Raw genomic sequence first — 17,849 nt, forward strand, 5'->3', positions numbered from 1 at the left:
TCTCTTCGAAGCCCGTGTCCTCACGTGTGCAGGATTGAGGGAGGGCCACGGCCCCAGCAGGCAGCCTGAGCTGGATGGCCACAGTCCAGATGGCACTGTGTCTGCCCAGGTGAATACTCACCCAGAGGACTGCCAATAAACAGCAGCAGGCGCCAGCCACAGCCAAAGGCCAGCTTCTAGGGAAACAGGGCGGGTGGATAGAAAGCACTGCTCCATTCTCCCGCTCCTCCCACGACCCGGAGCTTAATTTTCATTTGCAGGGAGTTTCCATTTGGCATACTGACCTTCCTTTAGTGGGAAATACCAATAAAGCTGGGGCCAGCTGGGGCCTTGAGTCTTCCTCTATGGAGAATTTAAAATTACACCAGGGATCGAGGTGGGCATCCATAGGGCAAAGAAAAGTCTGTTTATTTGTTTTTCCCCCCTTTCCTCCTTCTCCCAACTTCTTCAGAATTTTGCCCTCTTTGTCACTTTGTCGGATTGCCAATTGACCTTCCTTTCTCCTCCCACTTGGAGATGGGCTTCCTATCTCACTTCCTATCAGGCAGTGAGGTTGAGGGAGAATGGGTCAGAGGCACAGATTTTGAATTGAAGTGAGAAATGATGATTCTGTTCAAGGCGATGATGTCTCATTTATTAGCATTTGTGTGTGCGTGTGTGTGTTTGTGTTGGGGATGGTGGTGAGAGTGTTTTCAGGCCTCTTATTAGAATGAATCAAGATTAGTGACTTCCACCCAGGGACAAAAAAAGAGGGCTATCTGGACTATAAATTACCATTAAGCCAGTCTCTCTCCTTAGCCTCCTCCCATCCCACTGTTCCATGTGGGTAAAACCAGGAGTATATTAATTGTGGGGTAATTAAAATGCTGTGGGTGAAAGGGTGAGATTAAAGGTTGGAAAGTTGAATTAGCAGGTGCCTGTTTTAAAATGCAGGTGAGCTGTCAGCCCTGAAGCAATCAAGAAAAGAAAACCAAACTACTACCAACTATGATGCCTGTCAATTCTCATCTCCTTGTTTTTTCCTCACATTTGGATGCAAACCCAGCCTAGTTTATAGCAGGACACAGCGTGGCAAAAGGGGGCTATTTTGGTTTTCTTTTGTTTTGGAATCCTAAATATGCAACTTTGAATTTGGTAGCCTAAGCCTGAAAAGCGAGTAGTTGTCAGTGAGAAGTAAAGTAAAGGTGCCCAGAGTTGATTCAGATCTAAAAATGATTAGGGGTGTGTGCTCTCGGCACAATTCATGACTTGGGAAGATCAGAATATATCTACCTGACTTGCTGGGTGAATCTCTCGTTAAAAGCATTACACAACCATTGTAAAAATTAAAAATCACGTTTTGATTTTTCAAATTTTCATTTAACATCCTAACACAAAATTTTATTCTAAATCAAACTATGAGAAAGGTGCTTGGAAAGGCACCGAGGAAAGAAGGGCCGCAGCAATACAAGAATACCAGAATAACGTGAGAAACAAGACAGATGAGCAGCATCAGAAGTGGAGGGGCATGAGCAAGATGGTCCTACATTTCAGGGGTGGTAAGAATGCTGTTCACTGGAGATCGGGGAAGTCTTCTCAAGAAAGAGGCATTGGGGGTTGGGTGTCAAAGAGGAGAAGTGGAGACTGAGGGGAGCACAGTGGCTTTAAATGAGGAACAGAGATATGAAAAGAACATGGATGGACTCTGTTGTAATAGTCCCATAGTCCGTTTTGGACACAACACAGGCAAAGACAGATTTTCTGTGTCAGTGTTTCTCAGCCCTGGTTGTGCATTATAGAAACACTAGGGAGCTTCTAAAAACCCTAATGCCCAGGCCACATCCTAGATCGACTGAATCAGAGAAACAAGGAGCGGGATCTAGGCACTGGCATTTTGTAATGGTCCCCAGGTGATTCCAGTGTGCTGGCAAGGTGAGAGACAGCCTGGCTCCAGCTGATCATTACAAATGAGTTCTTGATCTTATTCTCAATTAATGTAGCCTGGAGAGAAAAGGTACATTAAAAAACAACAACAACAACAACAAAAAAAAACAGAAAAAAAAAACCAGCCCATTGATCTATTTTCACTAAATTATCTAGAGAACCATTATTAAATAGCTTCCTTATTCACCTAGAAATGAATATGGGAATAGCAGTAGAGGAAGATGGGACTAGAAAAAGAGAGTGTGGCTAAGTCATGGACGATCTTAATACCAGGCCAAGGGTTTTATTCGTTAGGTAATTCAGTTCATTAGGAAATAGGCAACAGGCAACACTGACAGTTTTAAGTTGTGGAGTCATCAAAAGTCACAGCTGTGGTTAGGGATATTTCTATGTTGGGTATTAGTAGGATGGAAGTGATGAAGGGAGAGAGGCCAATTAGGCCATGATTGCTTTGAGAATTGAAAGTACGTGAATGTGAAATCCCGGGGCAATAGAACGGACAGAATGTAGTGTGGCAAAGCTTCTCTCCATAATGTTCCTCTGGCCAAGTGACAAACATGAAGATTAGAAGTGCGGTACAGCCTTCTAAAGAAGCCAGGGTGAGTTGGGGCAAATGCCACTTTAGCCTGGGTTGGAGATATGCTACAAGGGGCAGGAACAGAGATGTGGGGATGAGAGGATACAGATTCCAAATAGAGACCAGAAGGATTGGTCTTCTGAAGGGTTTCCATTTTGGGGATGTGTGGTTGTATTTGATTTCAGATTCACTGAGGGAAAGGGGAAAGAGTTACAGTTTGGGGTCACCCACCTCCCTCAGTCCCTAACCATGGGACTGCTCTCATAATCCCCTTTTCTGACACAAAAGGGAAGAAATAGTTTCATGGTATAGCAGGGTATAAAAATCATGAAAGGTATAAAATTCAGAAAGAGGATGTGGTCACAGCATTAAAGGATATGAAGAGGTCACAGTGGGTGAAGACCCTGAATAGTCCTGAATGACAGCAGATTTTCACATGAGTGTGCAGAGGTAAGTTAACATGGCAGGCCTGAGACAGCTCTCTTAGAAAGGCCTGCTTGTAAGATTGGCACCAGGCTGGCATCTGAAATCTTAAATTTCAGGAAGGTTTCCACAGTTGCCTAAGTGAGGAGTGGCTCACTGTGCCTGAACTGTGCGACTGGCTTATGCCGAACACCTACTTTTCTTCTTGGAGTACGGCATTTTGGCAAGTGCTAGGCAGAGAGTGCCTAAGTGACCAGCCTCCAGCAAAAGCCTTGGACACTGAGTCTCTAATAAGCTTCCCTCGTAGACAACATTTCACATGTGTTGTTGCAACTCATTGCTGAAGGAATTTAGTGTGTTCTGTGAGAATCCATTGAGAGCGGACCCTTAGAAGCTTGTGCCTGGTTTCCTCTGGGCCTCACCCAATGCTCCTTTTTCCCTTGTTAATTTTGCCTTGCCTCGTTTTGCTGTAATAAATTGTAGCTGTGACTATATGCTGAGTCCTGTGAACCCTAGTGAATCACTGAACACGAGAGTGGTGTTGGGAACCCTTGACAATCAGAATAAGGAAAATTTAAGAGCATCAATTTGGTCAGAAAAACTGGGAGATCTTGAATGCATAAATTTTTAATAGCTTAATTAAGTGAGCCTATGTGCTTTGGAAAGTAATAAGGGAGAAAAATTTGGCTTTCTTTTTTTTTTTTTTTTTTTTTTTTTTTTTGACGGAGTCTCGCTTCGTCACCCAGGCTGGAGTGCAATGGCGCCATCTCAGCTCACTACAATCTCTGCCTCCCAGGTTCAAGCAATTCTCCTGCCTCAGCCGGGATTACAGGCTCCTGCCACCATGCCTGGCTAATTTTTGTATTTTTAGTAGAGATGGGGTTTCACAAGTTAGCCAGGCTGATGTCGATCTCCTGACCTCAGGTGATCCACCTGCCTCGGCCTCCCAAAGTGCTGGGATTATGGGCATGAACCACCATGCCCGACCTGGATTTACATGGTTTATCTAAGCTTTCTGCTTATGATTAAAGCTGAAAGCTGGTGTTTTCTCCTTTAAAGATGTAAAACGTGAACACAGTGAAAAGAGCATATTATGAAAACAAACTTTAAGAGGAACAATTCCTGAATCTTTATAGCTGTATTGTGAAATTAAAAAATTTTTAAACTTCCTATTTGGTTTCCTGCTGCCTCTTGTTGAGCTGTGAGCACCTTCTCCAGGTGTCCAGGCACACTGATGTGATAAGGCTGGTCCCTCTCACAAGTTTCCCGTCACTGCCCTCCCTCAGCCATGACTTAGTAACATTCAAATGCATCAGTGAAATCCCTTTTCTTGTGTACTCCACCCTGACCGCCAGTGAAGGCACCTGACCACAGGTCTTCACTCTCTCTCGGCTCTCCCCAGTGCTTGGCTGAGCCCACTTCTTTGGCACTTCTCCCATAGGGCCCCCTCTCAGCATGCAGTAACTGGCTCTCCAGGACCTGCAAATATCACACATCTTGTTTCCTGGAGCTTCTCCTGTGTCTTCTCTTGTGGCTGCACCTGACCGACCTTCGCCTAAAGGAACACAGAACAACAATACCACTCAGTGACATGTATTTTCCCATGTCGAATTTCAACATAATAAAAAAAAGTACCTGATAAATGCTTAGCAAAGTAGCGAGAAAGGCTAATGAGGTAAATGTGCATGTTTTACCTGCATTAGTCAACTTGGGCTGCCATAGCAAAATACCATAGACTGGGTATCTTTTTTTTTTTTCCCACAGTTCTGGAGGCTGAGGCTGGAAGTCCAAGATCAAAGTGTCAGGATGGTCCCATTCTAGTGGGGACCCTCTTCCTGGCTTGTAGATGGCCACCTTCTTGCTATGTCCTCACATGGCCTTTCCTCTGTGTACGTGACAGAGAGAAATCTCTAGTTTCTCTTTTCTTATAAGGCCACAGGTCTGTTGTATTAGGGCTCCATTCTTATACCTCATTTCACTTTAATCACCTCCTTAAAGTCGCTTTCTCCAATGCAATCACATGGAGGAGGTTTAGGGCTTCAACACATTAATTTAGAGGGAACGCAATGCAGTCCATAGCATTACACATCTTGCCAAACCTTCACTTGACCTCCAACCACCATCTTTTTTCATAACCGTCTTCCTCAAATGAGAGGGTATAGCTATGTACATTTCTTCACCAGACATCATGCTTTGAACGCTTCATAATCTGTTTTACTCTTAAAACTCCACTGAAATTTCTTTTCTTTTCTTGGTTTTCACACTCCTTAACTTCTCTGTTGTATCCATGGTGTTTTCTGTCCCTGTGTCGTGTCTCACAATTCCTTGCTCTTGTGGCTTTTCAAACAGTGTATTCATCTGGTTTGTAATTTATTTGCCCTCTTTTTTTCTTCCAACTGCTTTTGGAAAACTTTTAATTTGAAAAAAATACAAAATTGGAGAGAATAGTGTACTAAACTCTCAGTGTATCCACCTCATCATACTATGACAAGTCTATTTTTATTGATATCCCCCTCCCCAGGATTATTTTGAAAGAAATCCTAGATAACATATTATTCATACGAAAATATTTCAGAAAGTATTTCTTATGTATTTTACAAAATTACAACCAGAATACTATCACATCTAAAAAAATTAACAGTAATTCTTTAATATCATCAAATATCCTGAAAGTGTTCAAAGATTCCTGATTGTCTCATAAATATTTTTTCATAGTTAATTTGCTCAAATTAGAATCCAAACAAAACTCAAACACTGGCCAGGTGCGGTGGCTCACGCCTCTAATCCCAGCACTTTGGGAGGCCAAGGCAGGTGGATCACCTGAGGTCAGGAATTTGAGACCAGGCTGGCCAACATGGTGAAACCTTGTCTCTACTAAAAATACAAAAAAAAAAATAAAAATAAAAATTAGCAGGGAATGGTGGCATGCACCTGTAATCCCAGCTATTTGGGATACTGAGGCAGGAGAACCACTTGAGCCTGGGAGGCGGTGGTTACGGTGAGCCGAGATTGCGCCACTGCACTCCAGCTTGGGTGACAGAGTGAGACTGTCTCAAAAACAAAAACAAAAACAAAAAAACCTCAAACACCACCAGGTTGATGTGCCTCTTCAGTATCTTAATCTACAGATAACACCTCCCTTTATGCTTTGTTTTGTTTTTTAATTTATTTTTTGAAGGCAGCAGGTTATGCATTCTCTAGAGTTTCTCAAGTTGAGATTTTGTTGATTGAATTCCACGGTGTCATCCCTGTAAATGGTGGTAAGATCTAGCAAGGCTTGATCAGATTCAAATTCAGTTTTTTCCCCAAGAATATTTTAATTTTAGGCTGTGATACCAAGTGCTGTTTCTCATCCTTGGTCTTCAGGATGGGCTCTTGCTGAGCTTCAGTCTTCAGATCTCAGTTCTTCTCGTGTTCTTTAGGAGCAGTAATATGTTCCCAAGTTTTAGCTATGACTTCTAAAAAGTGATAGAATGTTGGCCCAACATGATATAGAATTTAGCTCTGAAAGAAAAGTTAGACAGCAGTCAACACAAATCTCCCAGAATGGTGTTTTCTAATCTACTTTGTGAATAATGAGCTCACAGGCAAAAATTTTGGGAAAACCCCGAGTGGGTAAACTAACACAATTTTCTTTACAATATAAAGGTACATTGCAAATCTAAAGAGGGAAATATGGTAATTAGTGTTTCCTAAACTTATTTCACCATACAACTACCTTTCATATGATATTTATTGAATTTCTCTTATAAACGGTGCTTTACACTGAGAATGCTGAATAATTTGGTCACAATGAAGGTCTAGGACCCTCAACCCTGTTTACAATCTAGTAAGCAGATGTTTTATCTGAACTGCTTTGTAAAGAATAAGACTTAATTTACATAAAAAAAATGAATCTCCTGCCTTCACCTAAGTTTGAGTGCTTTTTCCCCTCCCCCCCGGCCAGCAAGCGTGCCTTTCGCCTTGGGAATATGCTGTCACCAAAACACAGCAATGAAATCAACATCATCACTCTTAATACCTCTTCTTCCTTTCTTCTGCAGTGAGATTAATACCTGCTTTTTAACAATGGACTTCCAGACTAAAGGTTATATTTTCTAGCATAGTAGCTGTTGTTTCTCAGTGTATAGTATGATTGAGGGCAGAACAATTCAAATTGATTCTTAGGAATATGAAGGGATGCCTTATTAGCAGAATAAAAAGTATTAACACTTGATAATTCCCAGAAACATAATGGGCTTATGTTTGACTGCATTTTGAATCCCCATGGCTCTCACATCTCTTTAATTTTTTCTACTATTGTTTCCTACATTCACTGAGTTAGCATTTATCGAATATGCTTTGGGCTCTGTGTTTACTATGACAGATATGCCATGCTTCTTGTTGGGGGCTGGACATGGTGGATGACATCAGTCACACAAACTGTTCATTATAGCGAGTAGTACGTGCAGTGATGCTTTATGCAGGGTACTACGGGAGCACCGTGGCACTTTCGTTCTCATTAACCTTGTCACTAGGAAGTCATTTTAAATTCTCAAGACTTAGGACAGTGTTTCCTACTTTTGTTTCCTCCACACAGCTTGGAACAGAACAGTTCTGGGAACACAGTCAGCACTGATAAAACTCTTACTGACGAATTTACCTATACCTGTGTTTAAGCCTTGTGATCTGGTGAGTATTCAGCGAATTCTCTCGTCTTCTTTTCCTCCCTTTGTTAGGCAAAAATTATACAAATGTAAACCAGGTGAGTTTTACAGTGTGGTTTGATGGCAGCAAGTTTGAGAGGGACAAAATACCACTGTGACCACCTGCCAAAGTTTCCATTTGCTACCTTGAAAATCAGACCCTGGCATGCAAGGCCTCTTGGACATCTGGAATGAATTCCTTTTGTTATGTGTATGTGGGTGTTTTCCAAGCAAGGGACGTTCCAGATTTAAGAAAGGAGTGAGAAACTTTTATCAGGAAAATTTATTCACAATTAAGAGGTACTTTGCTCTAGCTGTGGGTCACAGGAAAAGTTTACAAATGGCCAGTGAATCTGCTTCTTGACTTCTCTGAGTTCTGCAGTCATAATGAGTTGTGTTCTTCCTTAGCTCTTGACAGAAGTCACCCTCTAAAGTTGGATCTGAGCAAAAAGTCTTAACTGGCTGATAGATCCCAGGTGATTTTTGGTTCACATATGGACAGCAGTTTTGTTATGTCAAATCCCAGCAGTTTAGCTTTGGGTCTAACTCTGGGTAAAAATGTTGATATTAAACTGGTAGCAAGTAAAAGCAATTCTAATTTTATGTTACATAAACTAAAGCTCCTTCTTTTGACAAACACTAAAGGATTTAAAATTTCTTCTTGTTAATGTCGCTATAAAACTATAAACCTTCTAGAGGCTCCAATATATAGAATTATATATACATGTACATTCACACCTACAGAAGTCACCTATCTCCCCAAATGAATTTGTTTGTGTAACTACTTACATACTTGTGCCCAAAGGCTTGTATTCATGACTGGAAATGGACCCTAGCTGATGGTATTGAGCAGGAAAATTTTATGTGAGAGTTTGGGTCTTTGCTGCTGAGATAGGAATCTTGCTGAATTTTAAAGGTGACTTAGTTAAAAGAAAGAAAACATAGTTCACCCTTTCAGTTGGAAGAGAACAGAGTGTTTAACAATAGGTTTCCTCTTTGAACTGGTGTTCCATGGGAAGAATGGCTGATAATAAATGGAAATGGTGGCTCGAAGAATGTTGTAAGTTTACTTCCTGACACAAGTCATTTAAAAATCTATCATTTCTGAGGCAGACATAATTTCACTGACCCTTTTGTCTCATTCTTTATATCCTGCAGATTTGGCACTAGTTACTATTTCCTTGTGTTGAGCCTGGTCAGATGAGCTTGAGCTACATTATTTCTTGTTTTTCTCTTCTTTTTCCGATGACTCACATTTTCACTAGATTAACAATAATACTAACCTTTTTTGGTGTAAAGCATAACACTGTGACATGTAATATCTCCTTGTAACTGAGCTTCACAATACACTTGCAAGGAAAGTAGAGGTGGTAGCAATATCTCTGTTTGGCCTCTGAGGAAACTGAGACTTACACAGCCTAAGAGAATTTTCTAAGCGTTCGCTGCCAGGGCCAAAAAGAGCTCCGGCTTGATTCTCAGTCTCAGATTTCAGATGCTTTTTCCAACATACTTCATTGATTTTACTGGGCAACTGGCATTCAGACATGTGGTGTGCACAGTTGGTATGTGTGGGACATTCAAGTGAACTTACCTAAAGGCAACAGAATAATCACTCGGAAGGACTGACCCAAATAGACACAGCTCTCTAACCCGTGTGAGCAGCAGGTTAGAATGTGGGCAGGCAGCCCAGAATGTGTCTCCTCCCGGGCAGACAGACAGGAATCTCTCTGGAGACTGGCCAGGAGGCCAGAAGGTCTCCCAGAGACTCAAGAGGGCTGCCAGGAGGAATCTATAATGATTCCATTTTAGGTTTAAAGGACATTATAGTCACAGCAGGCATATCTGGTACTATACATGATGCTGACACAAATGCACATATATTGGCTTCAGATGTAGATAGATGATATCTTGCTGTGAAGGGTGAATGAACAGGCAGTTTTCTAGTTTTAACTTTCAGTCAAACCAATCAACATAAACCAGCCAGCAGCGTATGTGGGATGACAGATACTTCCAGATCTTTGCTGATTACACTAGCCGGATAATTAATTTGGGCATAAGTCATGGTTGGACTCCTCTGCCACTGCATGTTCAGATTTTTCCCACGACTGATTGTGGCAGAGGCTGCTAATTCCCTACCCAACATCCACTTCGTTCTCCTTTTTCAGTAATAGGACTCTGTTTTTATAGAGGACAGCCAGAGTATAATTAAAAGATCATTTTCTATGTTTCCACTTTGCAGCCATGAGTGACTGTGTGGGTATGTCTTAGTCAGTAAAAGGTTAGCAGAAATATGCAGGACTTTTAGGAGATTTCCTTAAGGAGAAGTGGACTGACCTCCCTTCTTGCTGCCTGGAATATGGGTGTGGTAGCTCGTGCTCTAGAAGCTATCTTGTAAGTGTGGTGACCAGGTTGCCATTCTTAGGAATCTAAGAGTAGAGGACAGGTAGGAGCTTGAGTCATCCAAAACTCCATGAAGCTACTGTGACAGTCCTGGCCTGCTGACCTCCAGACTTATTCTGTGTGGTGGGAAAAATGCTTCTCGCTTGCTTAATGCACTATGGTTGTTTGTTATATTGCAGTGGGGAATTTACACCAAGTGATGCATAGATGGGCACGTGGTGCTAGAAGAGATCTAAAATGCGATAAAAATAGAGGTGAAAAAGATTTTAAAATATAAAGGAAGAAATAATTTGAGGTCTAATAACAAAAGAAAAGCAAGTGATGTTGCTGGGTGATATTTAACGCTGCTGTTTTCCATTTCTTTCTGCTCCTGCCCTTTGCCCCACTGTTTAAGCACCACTGCCCTGATGGCAGGAATGATACAGAGAGCAAAGTGTCAAATTACTGACTTCCAAAGGTTTGTGTATAGGCTCTTAATAGTCTATAGAAAAGATTATAATGTTTTTGACTTATGTGACTTTATTATGGAGAATTTACAACTCACTTGAGAGTAGGTGGAGTTGTATAGAAATCCTGTATAGTGGCCATCCAGTTTCAACAACCATTGGTCCTTGGTTAATCCTGTTCCATCTCTACCTGCATCCACTTCTCCTTTCTCATTGCTTTTAAAATAAATTTTATGTTTTGGAATAGTTTTAGATTTATGGAAAAGTTGCAAAGATAGGACAATTTTCACATACTCTTTACCTGTGTCTCCCTATCTTACAATACCGTGGTCGTTTGTCAGAATGAATACATTGGTACTGATATGAAACTATTAATTAAATCTAGACTTTATTCCTATTGCACCAGTTTTACCCCTAAAATTCTTTCTCTTTTCTAGAATTCAATCCAAGATATTACATTGCATTTAGACCCTTATTATTTTGAAGCATATCCCAGATATCAAGTAGTTTTACCTTTTAAATATAGTCGGCCCTCCATATCCATCAGTTCCACATCTGTGGATTCAACCAAACACAGATTCATGTTTTTTGTTAAAGATGGTTGCATTTGTACTGAACGTGTGCAGATTTTTTTGTCATTCCCTAAACAATACAACTATTTACAGAGCATTTACATTGTATTAGATATAAATAATCGAGAGATGACTCAATGTATGTAGGAGAATGTGAGTAAGTTATATGCAAATGCTACACTATTTTATATCAGGAATTTGAGCATTTGTAGATTTTGGTATCTGTGGGTGTCTTGGAACGAATTCTCCAGGGACAACTGTATTTTAGTATACATCTCTAAAAGACAAGGACTCTTTCTCTTTAATGCAAATACAAAGTAATCATCACACCCCCAGTATAGCAACAACAAAAACATCAACATCAGATCAATTATTTTCTTGTAAATGTCATGTCCTTTTTACACCTTTTTTTTTTTTTTCCAAATCCTGGATCCAAACATGACCTGAACAATAAGATTAGCAAGTATATCTTTTAAATATCTTTTATTCTATAGATGTCCCCTCCATTTCTCTGTTTCCTTTGCAATTTATTTGTTGAAGAAACAAGTTCGTTTGTCCTGTAGTTTTCCCATCCAGGTTTTTCTGATCATATCCTTGAAGAGTAGGTACATGTATTACGCTATGCTTTGCATTTTCATAAGTTGACTGTAGAGATTGATCGGATTCATTCATTTACTCTTTCAGTTAGTTCTGACAATAATATAGGAAGTGGTGGGTTTTTCCAACAATAGGCACATACCATACTGTCTGGTTTTCTCTCTTTTTGGTGTTTGTGGCTGTTAATGTCCTTTGTTATGGAGGTTGCAAACCACTATAGATATTGTAATTCTAACGTTTCTTCTTCATGTATAAGCTGGAATGTTTTTTATAACGATCATGTTTTCTACATCCACTTATCGTTTGGTTATTGTGGTGCACACCATAGAGGAAGGCAAGATCAATGCTGATTCTTTATATACCTTATTTGTCACTTCTAAAAATAATGAGTTGGTTCACTATTAGCACCCTCCAATGTTGATCAGATAATTTAGAGCTCATAGTCAGGAAAATAAAGTGTTTCGTATGTGAAAGAGCAGGTGCTTGAGACAGTGTTTAGGATTCCCAAACTTTGTAGCTTGAGAGAGCAGACACCAAATCCCGGAGAGCTGTGAGCATGGAGAGAGAGAAGTAGAGACAGAGACAGAGAAAGAGAAGGAAACACCTAGATACATTTGGTAGAACTTGAGAGCTGCAGACTTGGTGCCTCAGCTCTGAGCTATCCTCAAGGCCAATCTGGTACTGGAACAGCCGGTATTATGACAGTAGCAATGACTAAGGCAGGCACTTAGGGAGTCCCAAGGACAGTCTCACTGTGAACCCAGAGCAGTGCAGAGAAGGTGGGTGCAAGCTGCTGAGTCTCAGTAGAGGCTCAAAAGTGCTGAGAGGACCAACAGGCTGGAGGAGGCCTGTGGTTGTATGCGAACAACAGAGTTTAATGAATACCAGGTTGAGAGAATTTCACATGTATGTCCAGGTGGGCAACCTACACCTGCACAGAAGCTGATGGGACACAGAGTGGCATGCAAACCAGACACTGGAAATTAGAGGCCCAGAGGAGAAAGGAAGATGGGTCTGGGGATAGGTCAGCCCTGAATTTGATCCGCTATTGCCCAGAAGAGATTATTTTCATTTTTTCAGAATTGAAAAATCTTAGCTCAAGGTTTCCATTTCCACACATTAGCAGAAAACTGTCTTTCCAATTCAAAGTTACATTCTAGTAAACTGATTTCACTTACATAGACATAAAGGGAGTAACATGACTGCCCATCTAGGGCTATAAATTTAGAACTCTGGATAAATATATAAGTTCTTCAATGTTTGAAAGAAAGGGAGTCAGCCAGGGTGCTTGAACTAGTCACTCTGCCCTCAGGGAAGTAGGCAGAGAATGGGCTGGTTCCAGGGTTTTGAAGTGGGGTGAGGATGGAGGGTGGAATAGGAGGGGCATCCATTTAGGGTTCTGGCTGCTTTTCTCTTCAATGGTTTGCTTCAAACACACTGAAATGTCACGAGGACTTAACTTTGTAAAGTAGTGCTCACCTAAGAAACCTCTGGAGAAAGTTCTTCACTGGCATTGTTAGACCTCACCTCAAATCATACCTCCCTAAATCCTGTATGTATGTGTTGGGAGGAGCATCAGTTCACCCTACAATGTGTGTAGGGGGCAATTGGATTTATTACTGTTATTTGCAAGATTCAGGTGTGTAGATTACCTTATATTTCTCTCGGCTCTATCTCCCCATCTGTAGAATGAAGGGAATTTGGCTTAAGAACTGGACAGGGTGCACCATGAGTCCATAAGTCTCAGGTAGCTTCCCCATCTACAGCTGCCATATTAAGTAACATAGCCCAGGGGTGCTCTTTCTTGCACAGATACTACAGCTACTGCCTCATTGTATTTAGTGAAATTAAACTTTCCCCCCAGGGCAGTAGAGAACTATTGCCTTACCTGCTTAGCATTTACTCCTTGTTTGAAGGAATTCTTTTTGCCCCTCTCTCCAGCCATGGAAGTCTCGCTGGACTGGATACTCTCAGTTCTTGGTAACATGATCCTGCCAAACGAATAAGAATTTTTTCTTGAGGCTTTTTTGTTTATTTTGTTGTCTTATTTACAACAGTGGGGAGAGCATACTTTCTCTGTTGACAGAACTGGGAAAATGTAAGATATTGGTAGGAGAGGGTACGGCCTTGAGGAAGAATTTCTCATGCAGAGAACCATAGTAAAGAGAAACCTAGAGAACGCTGTTTCATCGGAGCCCGGTTCCTGTTAACTCCAGGCCTTTACCACCACCTTTACTGAGATTGGGAGATGCCAGACAATGAAGACCTCTTTTGGTATGAACTAGATATAACTTACTTTCATTTGTAATCAAAACAGCATGAAACAAACTAGTTAATGGGATCCAAACCAAAGCCAGTCACACATGGAGTAGAAATGGGAGGCCTGTGGAGTGGCTTAGTGTGAATTCCTGGCTCACCGCAGTGCTCCTTACTGAATGGCAGAATACGGCCCTACATTCACTTGGGAAAAATGAATTCCAGATAAACAAAAGAAGTGGGCCAATTGAGTTCAGATTCCTTCCACAAACATTTTGAGCTATGTTCTGTTTTTTCACCAAGTCCACTGTGTATCCTCGTCCTCAAAGCTCTACGACTAAGATTGCAATAGGTAGAATTCCTTTTATATTATTTATATATATATATATATTTATATATATATATATATATATATATATATTTAGACAAGATCTCTCTCATTGCCCAGGCTGGGATTCAGTGGCTCGATCAGGGCTCACTGCCGCCTCAACCTGCCAGGCTCAGGTGATCCTCCCAGCCTCCTGAGTAGCTGGGACTACAGGCTCATACCACCATACCCAGCTTTTTTTTTTTGTAGAGATGGGGTTTTGCCATGTTGCTCAGGCTGGTCTCAAACTCCTGGGCTCAAGAGATCCACCTGCCTTGGCCTCCCAAATTGCTGGAATTACAGGCATAAGCCGCCACTCCAATTCTGTATATTCTTTTAATAATCCTCAATGTGAAGGTAATTTTTCACATATGTCCTCTGGGCAACTACAAACCAACCAACAAATATAACCACGATCAACGATTCTCAGTGGGTACCATGGAGTCATTGTAAACCTTTGAAAAGAGAGAATTTTGATGTAAGTGGGTTTGAAAACTCCACAGGTGATGTACAAAATACATCCCGATTAAGAGTCCCCTTCCTCGATTTTCTTTCAAATTCCATGATTGTGGAAAAGTTGCTTAGATGGACATTAGGTATTGGTGGGTGGACAGTGAGCTGTATTAAGATATAACTGTGTTAAAATCCCAGAAAAATGATCAGGCTATAAACAGCTATGTACATCTCCAGCTTCACCAGGTGAAAAGAGCTACTGTCAACTTGGCTTCCTTCTAGAAATACAGTCATACTTTGAATTTAATGTAGTTTTAGTAATTATGAGACTTAAACATGACATTTCTTTCTATTTTCCTCTCCGCCTGCTTCTCTCACACTCTGTCATATTCTTCTGGTTGTTCAGCAGCGCTACATTCCCAGCATCAAATGGAGGTTAAGTACTGTGTTATTTAAACAAGATGAATGTATTTGATAATGACTGAGTAAGGCAAGTGGAGGAGGAATAATGTGGGGAGGAACGACAACTCCCAGCAGCAGGGCGTGAGGAGAAATGTCTCAGCAACACCACATTCATGGGTCTGCTCAGTAAAATACTGCTGACATAACATTGTAATTCATCTCCCTACATTTTTATGTTTCCCACTTTGGAAAACAACTATGTCTGGTGTATAATTTCACCCTTTTATTATGACATTTGAGAAAGTAGCCAGGACTGGTTAAGTTTAATTACCCCCATGTAGTTATTTTAGATGTCAGTTTCTACAAGTCATTCACAAATGGACAGATTAGCAGAAACGTGTTATTCCAGAATGGTCAGGATTGGGGAGAGCCAGAGAAAAACACTGACTTTATTCTTTGATGTTTGTGGTGGTGTGAATATATGTCTATATTTGCTTTGGTGATCTCACTGTATGATTTTAGAAGAACTATCAGCCGATCTGTTTTCTGTTTCTTTGAATAATCTTAAAAATGTGACCCAACTGAGTGTTCTCAGTCAGAGAGAATACAATAATGGATGTTACTGTTTTGAAATAATCATTTACTGTTGTTACTTTCTTTATGGTGTTCTTGAACCTAGGTTTGAAATAATTTATTCTGATTCCATGATCTCATCTGAATGTGGCAGACGGAGAAATGGAATTTGTACTCTGAAAATCTGTGTTCTGCAGTGTTCTTAGCTTAGGTAAGGATATGTCCTTGGACTATGGATATGTTCAAAATGTGCCACGTTTGGACATCTCTGGTCACCAGCATCAACCTTTAGTTATTGCTTAAATATAGATAAGTGTTTTTATTTTTTAAAAAGACATATTGTGTGTAAATAATAAAATCAGTATATATATTGAATGGCCTGAGAGCAAAACAAAACACTGAAAAACTTATAAAAGTAGAAAAATGAGTATTCTTATGACTATATTAAATTATATTTCATAAGATGAAATACTTTGACTACATATTGGGTATAGTATACACTGCTTGGGTGATGGGTGCACCTAAATCTCAGAAATCACCTCTAAAGAACTTATCCATGTAACCAAAAACCACTTCTTGCCCCAAAACCATTGAAATAAAATAAAATGGGATATATAAATAAATACTTTGGTTTATTTAGTTTATGGGTAATATACTAAATAAGGTGTGAAAGTTCTGAGATTTTTACCTTCTTTGCAAGCTAACAAGTTATCCTGCCACAGTGTCATGGATATTGGCAGAAAATATGAGACTCTTGGGTCAGAGACAAAGAACCATTTATTAGTCACAGCAATAGCAGTAGCCAGAGTATCAGTGATTGTCCCAGTTGCCTAAGCCCTGATTCCTACAGGGCTATACAACTGATGCCTGAACTCACAGTGGGTTGTGTTGCAGGAGAGAAACCTTGAGTTCAGGGAACCTGAACCTATTATAATAGGTAGCCTGCCTGGGTTTGCCCTGAAGAGAGATGTTACCTTCATTTTACTGGACAAAACCAAACATGCCCTGTTTTCTTTGGAGGGAAACACTATATCTATCTTCCAGGGCCTTTTACTGTATAGACATCCTTGAAAATATAGTCTGGACAAAAGGCAGGCAGTGGCTCTACTCCCAAGATGTGTATAAACAGGGGGAAGCCAAGAAGAATTGTCTCCCAATTGATGCATTATATAGAAATGTAAGGTTGTTTCTCTGTAATTAAACTGAACTTAGCTTTGAAATCTGTCTTTTATTTTTTAATGGTGAAAAAGTTATGCTCGTCAAGGCAAATTCAGTCACCTTAAGCTTGAAATGTATTTTCATTTGTTGTAAATTTAAATTAATTTGGGATTCTCATATTTTTTTTTTTTTTTTTTGCATTCCTCTTAGGAGTAACAATATAGTAGAAAACACTTAAAATAGTACTTGTAACTACCATGTAATATTCTAAACCCTTTGTATCAGTTATTCAATCTTATATGTAGACTATATTTTTATCTCTACTTTGTATATAAAGAAATTGAGGCATAGAGAGGTCACTTTGCCCCAAATTACCAAAGCAGCAGAACTGAGATTCTAACCGAGGAACCTCTAGAGTAGTTGCTCCTTGCCTAACTGCAACTTCTCTGCTTTCTAAGTGCTCTGGGGTCTGGGGTCTCTGTGATCTTGGGGACTTCTATATCATCTTTTTTGTTTGTTTGTTTGGGTTTTCTTTTTTTTTTTGAGACGGAGTCTCGCTCTGTCGCCCAGGCTGGAGTACAGTAGCATGATCTCTGCTCACTGCAACCTCCGCCTCCTGGGTTCAAGCGATTCTCCTGCCTCAGCCTCCTGAGTGGCTAGGACTACAGGCGCCTGCCACCACGCCTGGGTAATTTTTTTGTATTTTTAGTAGAGACAGGGTTTCGCCGTGTTAGCCGGGATGGTCTCGATCTCCTGACCTCGTGTTCCACCTGCTTTGGCCTCCCAAAGTGCTGGGATTATAGGTGTGAGCCACGGCGCCCAGCCTCTATATGCATCGAATCCAGATTTAGTCTAGTTCTCTCTTGCTTCCACTGTGGTATCTTGTCCCATAGCATAGCCTCTGTCAGTTCAACTGCTTGGCTCTTGTGAGACTGCCTACTCCCATCTACTTAAAAGCTTCTCTCCGGCGATTCAGAGCTCCACACTGGCATGGGGGAGACAGCTCTGTGAGGTCTC

General features: G+C 40.7%; 1 long non-coding RNA gene across 1 annotated transcript in view; it reads left to right on the forward strand.

Annotated features, from left to right (window-relative positions):
• Positions 1-2,488: 2,488 nt before the first annotated feature.
• Positions 2,489-17,849, forward strand: part of LOC112625849 — a 292,554-nt gene continuing 277,193 nt past the window's right edge. The window contains exons 1-2 of the long non-coding RNA XR_003119789.1: positions 2,489-2,522; positions 7,503-7,594. This is a non-coding gene — a long non-coding RNA (uncharacterized LOC112625849). The remainder of the gene's footprint in view (positions 2,523-7,502; positions 7,595-17,849) is intronic.

Source organism: Theropithecus gelada, chromosome 6 (assembly GCF_003255815.1).
Source record: "Theropithecus gelada isolate Dixy chromosome 6, Tgel_1.0, whole genome shotgun sequence".
NCBI classification, from domain to species: Eukaryota; Metazoa; Chordata; class Mammalia; order Primates; family Cercopithecidae; genus Theropithecus; species Theropithecus gelada.